This window comes from Tauraco erythrolophus, chromosome 9, assembly GCF_009769465.1.
Source record: "Tauraco erythrolophus isolate bTauEry1 chromosome 9, bTauEry1.pri, whole genome shotgun sequence".
NCBI lineage: Eukaryota > Metazoa > Chordata > Aves > Musophagiformes > Musophagidae > Tauraco > Tauraco erythrolophus.
Genome location: NC_141473.1, coordinates 23,795,999 through 23,810,064, shown reverse-complemented (window position 1 = coordinate 23,810,064; position 14,066 = coordinate 23,795,999).

Here is a 14,066-nt window from a genome sequence, read left to right as displayed (position 1 = left end):
AATGATTAAGAAGTATCAATAACTCAGTTCTTTGACTAAACTTAAAAACCTTAAGGTGGTAGTTTGATCTTCTGAAGAACATTTCAAAAAAAATGAAAAAGGTTGTCTTTTTTGACACGTTCCTACAAGTATTTGAAGTTTGAGCTGAAAACAAATCCTCAGAAAAACTTGTTTTGTTTCTTTGGATAAAATGGATGCAGGAATTAGTTGAAAAGACATTTCCCACATTAATTTCCTTTTTTAATGCCTACATAAATACACACAAATTTCACCGGTGAAGGACATTTAAATGGCAAATTCTCACATTCTACTAAACTACGAGTTTATTCTGTATTTGATCTCTGTCTGGAGAGAAGGTTGCTGTGGGTTTTCCAACATTTTTAATCAACCTAGCTTTTTGAATTGCATGGTAATTAAGGGGAGGAATTTCTTTTCCAGTTCGAAAAGTATTCTAACTATATTACAAGAATCCAGGCTACAAAGAGAATGCCAGAAGTTCAGAAAGACAGAAGAAATTTCAGAGAAAACTAGGTCACACTAAGCAAAATATTTTCCCATCTAATACACCATTTACTGCCTCTGCTTTTCTGACAGGGATTTTAGACGCTTGCAATACAGAATTACATTATTTTTTAATGTGAAATACATGCTGCTTTCAAGGTAAATATGTAGGAGCAGCAGGAACAAGACAGTTTGGTACCTGTATGTACTGGTCTATTTTCAGTAGCAGCTGTTCCATGGGCCAGTTAGACATGTCAAGGTGCAGAGAGGGCTGGCTGCTCTGAGGAGGGGTGAGCCCCATGCAAGCCCAGGACAGGCAGTGCCCTCACCAACCAGCACAGGAGCTCACCACATCTAAGCATGGCAGGCAGAGCTGAGTGCTGGTGACAGCGTCCATCAGATGTGGTGAGGGGATGAATCAGGCCCAGGGACCATCCAGGGAGCCTGGTCAGGAGCAAAAGGAGACAGGACTGGACACAAGCTACACTGTGGGCTCAAAGTCCATCTAGGAGACAGGCTAGCTACAGCACAGGTCTCAGGTCTACACAGGAGACAAGAGCAGACCCCATCCCTACAACATAGCTCAGACAAGGGCCCTAGGGTCAGGACTGAGCTTAAACGGGGTTTCTGGGCTGTGAAGGTCCCAGGTAAGGCTGGTCAGGGCAACTAAGGGCTGTTGGTGCACACAAGGCAATGATACTAAAATGTTTGGGAATTCCAACATAATCACAACAATAATTTGAGTTCTACTGGAGCATTTCTGAAAAAAAGACTAAATAAAATAGGTCCTTAAGCATGGAGGGAAAGGTAAGAAATGCCGTGCAGAGATAGCACAGTGCTCTCTGGTGGTGTAGTGTCAAAGCTCCCGCGTACAAGGACGGCAGCGTCAAGCAGCGAGTAGGTCAAAGCACTGGGTATGCAACACGCAAAGCTCTCTCTGGTTCATAATGTACTGTTGGACAAGAGTTTTCGTCTGTGTGCTCCATTATCCCAAACCCTAAATGGGGATAAAAAGTTGCAATGTGCTTGGCGTTAGTATTGTATAATTGCGAATTGTTAATAATATTGCTATAACTCGTAAGCTAAGAGGATCCTTCAGTTTTGGTAAATCTGCTTAATGAGGCGCACAGCTCTGCTTTTGCCAGTACACTTTCAATCTCAAATCCTGTCAAGCAGGATTTATGTGCTTTTGTTTCTAGTACAAAATGGGAAATACAACACTACATTTTGCAGAACAATTCACACTATTGGCTTGCTGTTTACATAGCTTAAAATACATGCTAGTTTAGTCATTATTCAAAGTAACGTTAAAAGTGGGGAAAATCAGTAATCCAAATTCTGCCTCAAAAATAATTAATTTCGGTGAGACTTGCAGCTACTGTAATCAGGGCAGAAGTTTGTCCAAAATTATAAAATATTTAAGAGGAAGTAAGTAACTGCTCCTGCTCTTTGTTTTCCTTGGGCTATGATGTAGACTCAGGAGAATCCCTTCTGTCAGAGAATTATTTATATTGTGAATAAGAGGATTTTATAAGATTTAATTACAGTGGATTTCCTCCACATACTAGGAACTACAGAACGGAAACTCAGTCATCTGCTTTTAAGCAGGATCATCGTAGTTAGAGATAAAAAAGAACTAACAAATTATTGAGCCCATCCTCTTGTAAAGTCAGGCTACAGTTCCCTCTTAGAGGATGTACTGAATATTAAGCTTATACTCCACGGAATAGCAGCCAAAAATCCATTTAATAGAGAGGGGCTGGCCCATGAAAAACAGATTGGATAGAATTTTGTGACGTTCAGATCTTTCATTCAGAACAAATAGTTCTTACATTTTTAATTTACAGTGTTATTCTTAGGAATATTATTTTACAGCTTCCAAGATTTGAAATGTTTCTCTCATGTAAGGCGACTTGTATGATAAAGAATCCAAGCCATACTGAAAATGTGTAAAAAATAGTGTCCATGTTTTAATGTAAAAGAAAAGTGCTTAACAAATCTCAGTAACACTGTCCGTAAATATAGAGACATATGTTTTAAAATCTTGCTTGAAGTTATAGCTGATGGCATAAACATTTGGCAGGTAGTGGCATAGTTGGTATGCTTCTCTAAGTTGCGCAGAAAGTCTTCCATTTGACTGCCATGTATTCCCTAATCAAAGGGTTTGCATCTCATAATTGTCTCTCTCATGTGAGCAGCTTGCCATTAGTGATGATTCTGATATAATTCATACAACTAACATCTGGGAATTACATTTGATGTTGTTATTGACAGAGCATTTGGAGGAGATGGCTTTGCCATTAGGCTTAGTGACTCTCAAACAAAATTTGGAACAGTTTCAGACTGTTAGGAGAATATGGGCTTTATCTCATTTGACTTTTTTTTAAATCACACAATGAACATATGAAATGTATTCACTTCTCTTATACAAGATATATATATACACTTCTGTGTATATATATATATGTATATATACACTTCTCTTATACACCAGACAGCCAAGAGCCTGAACACAATTACTCTGTTATGGAGCAGAGAGGTCTGCATGTGGCTGTCCCTCCACGGGAAGTGCTGACTTGTGGCGCAAGGCTTGAACATTCACTGCACTGAGTGTTTTTTCATACCTAGCTTGTCTGCAAGTATATGTTCTCTTCCACAGAAGACTGCCACAGGTGTGATCATCTGGCAAATGCCCCACTTCCAAGGGACTGCCCCTTGGCACAACAAGCTGCTGTTAGCTCTTCTCTGGCAACTTATGGGGTCCACTGCTGCCCATCAGCAGCACGTACACTAATTTCTCTTGAATGAGTATTTGAGAAGTTTGCAAGCCGGTCTGCTGGCTCACAGCATGTTAATACATTTATATGCAATCTGATCTATGCCCAAATCCTCAAACAGCAAGTTACAAACTAGTTTAGACAAGTTGCCTATTCTGTCCTGGAGATGTGCCTTACCAGGACCACAGATAATCAAGCAGAATTTGCAGACACATGCAAAAGCAAGACTGCACACATTTTGTGGAACCCTACAACTTTTGTGAACTGCTGAGTATGCAGGATTTGAGACACTTAATTATATTCATGTACTAGTAAAAGTCTCTTCAGCTAATGCAATTAATTAGCAGTGCCTTTATGCTGTACCTTTTGCTCTCTATGTATTTAATGCACAGTAAGTATCATCTTCCGATGATCATATTCTGCTTGCAGTACAGCTCATATGATGTTTTAATGAGTGCCAGTACTTGCTCAGATATGTATCTTGTGTTAACTAACACATGCAATAAAGGGAAGAGAACTACATAACCACATCGAAGCAATGCTCTTAAATGTAACCTGAACTCCAGTCATCTTAATAAAAAAAATCTCAAAGATAAATTTTTCCTTTAATTGTCAATTATACTTTTTAGAAACATTATTTACATCAAAACTTTTAAAGCACGTTTCCCAACCTTAAACACAAAATGTTTTATGCAAAGAGTTTTAATTTTAAAAGTCTGTTTTTCATTTAAACAAAATTCCATCTGATGTACTTTCAGGGAGAACTGCCACAGATAAACTTGCAGACAGGGACCACTACCCTTTAAAAAAATGGGAAGAAGTTATAGGTATTGCTCTATACAGAGTTATAATGAACATAGGCCTTTCAAAAATCCACAGTGAACAAATAAATGCATAAACAAGGTAAGATTAATTTATGGTTATAAGCTCTTCATACTACAAAAGGCTGACAAAGGTCTCAACTCTTCCCAGGCTCAGACATGAGCCAAGGGCAGCACCGCTGTTTTACTCCAGGTCCCTACATTTGTAGCTGGGGAGAAATAACCATACAAGGAGGGCACAAACAGGAGTGAAAAAGGCTACCCACTAAGCAATGCTTTACTTGTGCTCCAAAACATCCCTGTACACAAAAGGGTAAATAAGGACTCTGCAGACTTCCCCTTCTCACTGGAGGAAGTTCCTGCCGTAAGCAACAATCTCATTATACATGATTCACTGCAGGGAAAACAAAGTGGCCCCTGGAAGGAGGAATAAACAAATGAGAAACTTTCTGCTGGCCAGCCTAAGGACAACCTATGGGCCTTATCGCACAGGACCTCCCCTGCTCACAGATGCTATACAAATTCAATTACACTGAAGAGCGCATTAGCCCAACTCCACAGTGCCTGGCTCAGATGAGTAATTACTTCCATGTTCTATTATAAAAACAGCCATACTTTAAGAGGCTTGAAGCTAGCATGGATCCACGGCTTCGTTATATCTACTATCTCTAAATGTTTCTCTTAATTATCTTTGGTCCCTAAGAGAGGCTTGAGGCCTTCCTCGTTTGCTCTCTCTCCCAGTATGATTGGCTTTATTCCCAAAGCAAAAGACTGAAATGGAAAGGGAAGTCACAACAAGTAAACAAGCATTCTTCCAAATGCACAAACTTTTATTTATATTATTTTAGTGGTGTTAGAAATGCCATATTGACAGCAGCAGCACAAACAGTATGCAGACGCCCGTATATACAAACAGTATGCTTTAAGTGTTGCTCTGGGCAGAACAAAAGGTAGTCCCAGTCCTCCAGGGACATTGTTTATCCAGGGTGCTAGCGCTGAGATACCAAATACTCATGGAAATGGCAGCCCACCACTGTCATCTTCAAACTCTCTCTACTTGTATGATCCTGAATTCATAGGAAAAGACCCATTTATTTCAGTGGGCTTGAAATGTGTTTCTTGGATATCACCAAAAATACCAGTATGCCAGATTCGATATTATTACCAGCACTCTGCGCTGGTGACAGGAAAATCACACACTGCAATGTGCAGCTGATGCAGTTCAGGGAATGCGAGCTTAATATTAGTTTTACACATCGTCTAGTATTCAGGAAATCAACACACAAATTTGTAAAAGATCCTATTCAAATTTTTGTAGATCCTGAGATGACCTAATTCATGCCTGACGCAGTTGGATGGCAGATTTTGAACACATGATGTTACGGCTCCAACCTGTGAGGAAACCTAGCTCTAACATGAACTATGCGTAAACTTTTGCTAGACATGAACGTGCTGGGCTGTCACCTTTGGCCCCAGTCGTACCCCACAGCTATCACAGCCCATACTTCGCAATTGTTAGGAATTACACACGCTCTGCAAGCACACCCATGTTGCTTCTGGCACGAAAAAGATACTTCCATCCTGGCAGCTCTATCCAGCAGGCTCTGCTGCATCGGCTTAAGGTGCTGAACCTGCGATGAACCGCTCCAGGACAAACGAGCCTCTGCGCTGCGAGCAGCAAACGCCCTGAAGGCCGGGCCCGCTCCGGACCCCGGAACCACCGGCCCCTGAGCGCCTCCGCAGAGTAAGCTGGTTTACCGGGAGTCACCCAGCGCCCCCACACCTGAAATTATTCCTAGCTACGCCCTGGCTCCGGGCCGGGCCTGGGAACAGCTCCACCGGCTGCCTCCCAACAAGGGCGTTACTTAAACACACCGGAGGCCTCCCGCCCCTTGCTGGGACAGGACACCGGGTTAGGCAGCCTGCCCTCCGAAGCGCCCAGACCCGAGGGAAGGCTGCCCTGCGCTGAGGGAACGAGAAATGGCGATGGAGACACGGGACGGCACCGCGCTTCACCGCCAGCCCGTACCGGACTGCCTCGGCCCTCTCGCGAGAGGAGGCGCCCGCCGCCGCCAGCGCGGCCCGCGGCTCTCGCGGGAAGATGGCGCTTCTCGCGAGAGGCGGCTGCCGCGGCTCCCCGTAGCTATAGCAGCGGGGGATGAGGGCAGCCGAGGGGAGGGGAGGGGAGGGGATGTTTCGCGCCGCGGCGGGACTCGACGCCGGCAGGTAGGGACTCACCGTACCGCATCGCTACCCCGGGGAGGGGCTGGGGCCCGCACTCGCCTCCACACCCCCACTTCCCCCGCGGAGTCCCGCTGCGGCTGCCCGTGAGCCGTCCCGGCAGCGGAGCCGTGGCGCCGGCGGCGGGACGGGCGGGTTCGCTCCCCTCAGCGGCACGGGGCCGGGGCGGTTTGTACCGTGCTGCCGGCAGCGGCCAGGTCCTTGCGGGGAATCCCGGATCCACCACTCTCGGGAATACTTGGTGTTTCTTTCCTCCTGTCCCGTCCCCTCAGGGGGAAAAAAAAAAAAACAAACAAAACCCCAAAAAAACAACAAACCAACAACCGTTAACTGGTGGCTCATTCCATGTGCCTGGAGGCTCACCAGTCTCTCCCAGCTCCGTAAGCCGTGCAGCCCCCCGCGCCCACGCGGCACCGGCCCACGCGTGGGCAGGCTGCGGTCAGCCGCGTCCCTGGCCGAGGCTCAGCCGCCGCCCCGGGGCCCGACCTCGGGAGGAGCTGCAAGGGAAGGGTCCTCTCCGCCTGCCTGCAGCTGGGCAGCTCCGGAACAGGAAAGGAGTAGCAGGTATGAGAAAAAGGATACTGGGGGCTAAAAAGGTCTTTTATCAGCAGGGATCTTGGAAATTATTATCACTGACGTTGCATTATGTTGTTTAATAACTCAGACATGATCAACTGCCATTAAAAGTTAAACTTGAATAGGAGCTGCCCGTTTACAGTATTGTATTTACTATGTTGGTCCAAGGTGGGCAAAAGCATGTGCTTTTTTTTTTTTAAAAAAAAAAAAAAAAGCAGAAGCTGTTTGCTTTGCCAGGATCTGATTTTGCTTGAAACCCTGCGTTCGGTAGGAGGATTATGAGTGAGGATTCGTGAGGATTACAGCCCTGAATAGAAACGATAACAATATACACCTTCTGCTTTCAAAAAGTTGCAGACGCAATGGCTTTCTGGTCTTTCAGCTGAGTGAAGTAGTTGTCAGTGTTGTAATGGCTGATCGTGCGTGTGAAAAGAATTCAAAGAGCTTTCCAGATTTCAGAATAAATTCCGAGTGTTATAATCATGGAAAAAATACGCATGTGAAACGGGAGGAAAAATAGTTGTGTAATTTCTCAGGCAGTTTGAAAGAAAGAAGTATGTATTGAAAGCAAACCTCTCTAAGCTTGTGCTACTCTTTGGACTTGGAAAAGAAAATGTACGACTGCAAGGTTTTGTGCTGCAATATACTTGACATTAAATAGCAGTTTTGGAAAACAATAGCAACAGTAGCAATTGCAACAATAACAACGTAGTCTTGTGTTTGTTTCCAGAGGGAAAGAAAATACTGCTGTGCCGGTAACTAAACTGGTGGGGTAATTCATAACTTGAACTTGGCAGCTTTTAAAAATAATTACCAAAAAAATGTATTATGGGCTAAAAAAGATTTGAATGAGTCTGTTGAAATTTGTTCTCATTTAGGAAGTGATAGAAATAACGATATTTTCACTAGGCAGGATTCTTTTTACATTCTATTCCAGCACCTAATCAAGAGTACATCTAATCAAGCATGCCGCATATCATTCAGACTGAATTAAATAGGAGCCTTTTCTTCACACACCACCCCCCCTTTCCTCTTCACCTGGGTGATACCAGCCAGGAAGCCTTTTGCCACAGTGTTCTTGAAGTGGGATGAGGGGTAAGGGTGTGCTTGATTTGTCCTGTACAGACAAACTTACAGTTATCTCAGAGAATTTAGAAATTTTGCTTTCTTTCTGCTAGTGACAGCTGCAAAAGCATTTCAGTTCGTTTCTTTCGGTCATTGCAGGTAAAAATTATGTCAGTTCTTCTCTCTGTTCTGGGTTAACAGTCTATTTTGAGACTGTAGTCACGGGTTCATTAAAAAGGGTAATGGGAATTTAAATCCTTCTTCATCCAGTCCTGGTGATGTTATTAGGCATTAAGCCTTCTTATGTGAATTTTCATGGAGAGTGGACTGAAGAGAGAGTGTGTTTATTTCCCAGTTTGTGGAGCTTCAAAAACCTTGTTACCTAGAGATGAAAGGGTAGTGACAGAGCTCTTAGGGATTGCGTTATTGTCGTTATAGTAGGTTCTATCCACACTAATGGAATTTAGCCTCCATTGTGTTTGAGTGCTCAGTGAATGTATCTATATAAAGAACAGTTGTGGCTGTCCCAAATAACTTTTGATACAACTGTACAAAATGCAGTAAGTGATACAAAAAGGAAACTGAGGTAGGAGGATGAAAGAATAATGAAAAGTCACAGGTATTCTTTTTTTTTTAAATCTGCTTACCTTACTGTTCAGAACTGATAAAAGTATAATTCTTAAACATGCCTACTGATACCTGTAGAACTTATTAGTATTTTCATTTTTCTCGTGCGACCTTCTGAAATTTAAATCCATTACACATCCCTCAGTTTCCTAACATGTGTGCCACCCACATTTATTCAAACAGATTGTTTTAATCTGTTCTCTGAAATACTCAAATTCTTGCCTTTGTCTAAACTTCGCCTTGTATTTCTTTCGTTTCTATCAAGAGTGGCTGCAGTCGCCATTCCAAAGTTATTGTGTATTTCTGTCACTGCAGGTCATTCCCTTGCACAGATATGCAGTGTTTGATGACAGAGAGGAACAGCAAGAAATCTTGTTACTGACTATCAAGGAGTTTTGATTGTCTTGCATGGATCTCTCTATTGTTCTTGTTAATTGCAAGTCAAGTAATAGGCAGTCTTTAGTCTTTAAGATTTTGCCTTCATCTGTAGGTAGCCCCCTTTCCTAGGCTTGCACCCTGTGTGTCAGACTGCTAGGAGGAACCATCTCCTAGGTGCAACCTGGACGCTTTCTAAGACAAATGACACAATATATAGCTCTCTTGTCGTATCTCTTGACATTCAAGATTAGCATGCAGTTTATTCCTTCTTTTCTCTCCGTTATGTCACTCAATGCACGGGTTTCCTGTTCTGTGACCTGAGAAAGTTAAAAGGTTTGGGTGGATCTCACTAGCCACTCTCTATGGGACACAGGACTAGTGTTTGGCCAAATTAGGGTGTCGTTTGGCTATGCCACTCTGCTTTTGTAGCAATAGACAACATGCCAGCTCAATCATTCAGCTTGCTGAACTTATGTGCAATCATTCCATTGGGAAGTTAACCTGTCATGACTTTCCTAAAATTACAGTAAGCGTTCTGGAGTTGTTGGAAAAGGAAGGAAAACTTCAGTATGTTATCAACACCTGAGTAAAAACCAAGGAATCTGCAAGGAAGGCAGGAGGCTTTTACTTAGGATATTTTTTTCCCACACTTTCCAAGATTTGTGAGCTGTACATATTCTGTTGTAGTTTTAAATGTTAGAATTAACATTTCGTGTTCAAAGAGTGTAAAACTTCGAGTAGATTTTGTTGTCTAGTGCCCTAAATATGTGAAGTAAGTTGATCTTAAAGGTGCTGTATTAAAACTTAGTGTTTCTACTTCTGTAGCAGTTATCACTTGGTAAAATGGAGAATTGTGGTACCTGCAGAGGGTTTGCTGTGATTGTTGCCAAACTATTAAGACCATTTTCTTCAATACTTTCAGCCTTATGAAATGCATCTTTGAGCAAGATATCTACAGAAATCCTTAAGCAGCACTGTGAAATTTCAGTTTTAAAACTTGCATATCGGTGTCTCTTCTTTCTTGTTTTCTTTCTTTAGTAATAAAAAAACCTGAAAGCTTTTTATGAGTACAGAGGTAACTTTATTTGAGTATCTGAGAGGCAGAAGTAATCTTTATCCACGGAGTGAGGTGCTGTGCTACTGGTGGTGTAAATTTCACTGTTCCTCTGTCACTCTCCCTAGGTCATGCTCTGGAGATGGTGCCCAAGGAGGAAGAGATTACTTCTGTCTCTGTTCAATTTTTTGTTACTTTGCTAGGGTAAAGTTGTTTGCAGAAAAGCAAATTGTGGTGGTGAATTCTGAGTTTGATAGGAACTGAACTGAGCCTGACAAATCCATTTGCAAAGGCCAGAGCTGTCAGCTGATAATAGCTTGCCTTCCTTACCAACCAGTTCAGATTTGAACCAATGACCTAGAGGTGAAAAGCTCAGTGTTGCATTACCAATCCTCTGATCTAGCCATATGTTCTTTTGTTTAAAGTCCCTGTAGTCTTCTTAAACTGAACATGCCGTAAATATTGAGCATCGTTTGCACTTGTAAATACTACAACAGTGTCCATTCCAGTTGTCTGCTGTGTGTGTGAGGACACTGAAGTTAAATATAGCAACAATTTCTTACACTCTCGACTTTTCATGAGAAACCCTCATACAAATCCAACCATATGGCAAAACCCAGCATTATCTTAAAACCATTAATGAAGAACCTATTGCTACCATTAACAGGAAAATGAACCCACAGCTCTTAAGTAGCATACTGGGAGTTATTAATAACCTCAGGCTGCTGTTAAGAAAATGAACTTAAATGAAACATCATTAGGAGCTGAGTCATCTTCTACATGTTGTATCCAGGTTTGTGTTTATCTATGGAAGCCTTTTCAGAGTGTATTATCATTATTACGTGTCTACTTAGTTTGTTCTTCATTGAGTATCTTCATTGTACTCAATGCTGCAAAAAGCATAATGGAAGATTATTTCCATGGATTTCATAAAATAGATTCAACAAAATATCTGAAATATGCAGATGGAAGCACATAATCCATTTTCCCATTCATTCTGGGGCAAGATGTTTCTAGGCAACCTACTTAACAAGAGGAGGTCAAGAAATGTAAATACTTATCCAAGTTATTCTCAGTTTGTAAAGCTATGTAAACAAGTTACTGTCTGCAGGTCATCGTTTCTGTGAGCTACAGAAATAATAAAATTTACATTTGTATGTATTTGGATTGTCTTTTTATCTACTTATCCCTTCTCCAATCCTTAATCCCATTCTCTGTTAACAAGGGACAGTGCTGTGGATAGTTGGTACTGATTGACCTGCTACCAAATCAAATATGAGAGGTGAATTTTCTTACTTCCAATTTGCACTTTCTGTGACAGAGGTCTTTTTCCTCTACCTGACCATCAATTTTATTGTAGTCCATAGGAACATAATTATTTTTGAGATTTCATTTGTGTTTTTTTTTTTTTTTATTTCAGAATGTTGGAAGTTGGCTGACTAACTCAAAAGGTGTTGGAAGAAAACTGATTTTGGTCAGATGCTTCTGAAAGCAATACAAATAATTTGCTGCCTAGTTACTAATGAAATGGGGCTTATGATCATGCTGTCTGATATATCCTTGGTCCCATTTGTTTTATCCCCATTTCAGTTAGAGCATCCCACTTAGAGCAGTATCTTCCTTTTTTGCACAGCATTTCTGGTATACAGGATGTGATCCATATCTGTTTTGTCATTTTTTTCCCACCCCTTTGATTGTGCTGCACTCATTTCCCAGGGGTTCTGCCATTAAAAGTAAAATGTCTAAATCCTTGGGGTTTTTTTGAGAATTGGAGAAATCAGATTTTTGAAACTTGTAAATTGTGGGTGTTTCCTTCTTTTGAACATCTCTCCAAGCCTGAAAGAATGCCATTTTATGTTGCAGATAAGACTTCAGTGAATTGTGGTTGCCAGTAAAAGTGTGACAGGACATGAACCCTGGTGATCTTTTGCTTAATTATTTTGCAATAGGACCTCGTTTGTTACATTCTGCCGTAATTGATTTGATGTGTGAATTTGGTCAAGCTTGCAGTCCTTGCGTTTGAAGGCTAGAAGCCTGGCTTTTGGAATTACTTTCCCCTGTTGTCTTTTACAGCTCTGAAAATTCAGACGGTTAAAACTCGGCTGCTTTCCTATCCTGTTTAAATTGGAACAGTGAATGTAGGTTTATTGTAGACATCTATTTTAAAAATGTAGTCAAGCTTACAAAGCGGTATAAACGTTTCTTGGCACAAAGGTAGGTTTTTATGAGTATATACTTGCAAATGAGCAGTACGTAATTGCTGATTCAAAGGTTAATAATTCTAAAGGCAGAAGCAGGTAGGATGAACTGTAATAAATAATGATCACATATTAATGTCTTGTCTAGAATTCTTTTTTATCCTACAGTTTGGCTTACCAAAATTTATACAGAAGTACGCACTGTATACTGTGTGCGGGGGGAACAGTTTGCATATGAGAGGCCTGTAGGGAATCGAGGGGAAAATAGCTCCCCCCCACCCCCATCTGCATAAAACTTGTTTTGGCATTTTACACTCTTGAGTAAAGACCAGCAAGCTTGTTCATTTCCAATACTTCATAAAATGTAAATCAATATTTGTAGTAGATTATGTTTGGTGCATGCAATTCGTATGTTTTTATTTTTTAAAAAATGGTACGTGATTTATTACATTTTGACTTTTGAAAATAATGAATGGACTAAAAATAAGTGAGTGATTCAGACGTGGGAGAGTGTTTGAAGAGGAGGAATCTTCTGTAACTGTTTCCACAAAATGTTAAAATAAATGTATTCTGGGAAATAGTTAATCATTAAAGTGTGTTACAGAGCAGAGAATAGCAAAAGACCTTCTGATCCTCCAGCTGGTATTCCCAGTAGAATGAACTTATAAATGGATCAATAAACAACAGCTAATGCATCTCAGCACATTGGTACATGAGCTGTAGTGTGACATGGAAGCAGGTTAATATCCTCACTAGATCTCCATGTTATTCAAGAAAATAGGTCATGTTGGGGGAAAGGGAGGGAAAATTGGGAAAAAAAAAAAAAAAAAGTAGTGTTGATTATATGCTGTGCCTGTTCCCTAAAACTTTTCCATTATACTGTACCTGAGGCATGGTAATAAACAGACAGCAAAGCTTCATAAAACTTGTGATTAGTAAACTGCAGCATTCTCTGATGTCTATTATGAACATTGTTAGGCACAACAAATCTATGTAGTACTTTTATTGTAATAGATGATATCTGGGAAGTTTACGTAAATACTTTTGAAGTATATTAAAAGATGTGTTGCCAACAAAAACTTTGGGATCCTTTGGTTATGGATGCTTGATAGATTTTAAATATAGATTTATTTATTTTTCTAAGAGAACCAGGAAAGAATGCTGCAGTGTAAGCTTGGCAGTGCTGCAGGATGAGCAACAGTTTTCATTGAAAGTGCTGTTTTTAAGATGCTCCTAATTTGTTTAAATTCTTGAAGCTAGGCAACTTCCACAAATTTTTCAGGGAAGCTTTTTAAAGCATCATTTGAGACATTTCTCTTAAAGTACAATGTTTCAGGAGAGGATGGGCAAGGAGAGAGTACAACTTTCCTGTTAGCAAAAACGTACTTATATTATCTTCTCCTTTTAGATAGCTAGGTTTAAGACTGTTGGTTTGATATGGAAATAACCATCTTTTGAGAAATATCTTCTGTTGTGCAAATGTATTTTCTTAAGGGGCACTTCCTTTCTGGGAGAGATAGAAAGGTAATTTAATTAATTTAGTAAGGTATTTCTTCAATCAGTCCATTTACTGTTGTTAACAATTATAGCAGTCATATTCAGCAGTATAATTATCACATAAATTAAGCTATTTAGCACTTCTCCCTTCTGCTTTTCTCTGTTGGCTTTTTGCTTGTGATGAGTTCTCCTCTGCCTGTTTGTCTGGTACTGCAGCTGCAGCCTGGGAAGGTACCTGGGCAATTCCACTGTGTTTGATTCTTGCTCTGGTAGGAACTGGCAGTGTTCACAGACAGATGAAGGTAGAGTCTTGTCATCTCTACCAGAACAG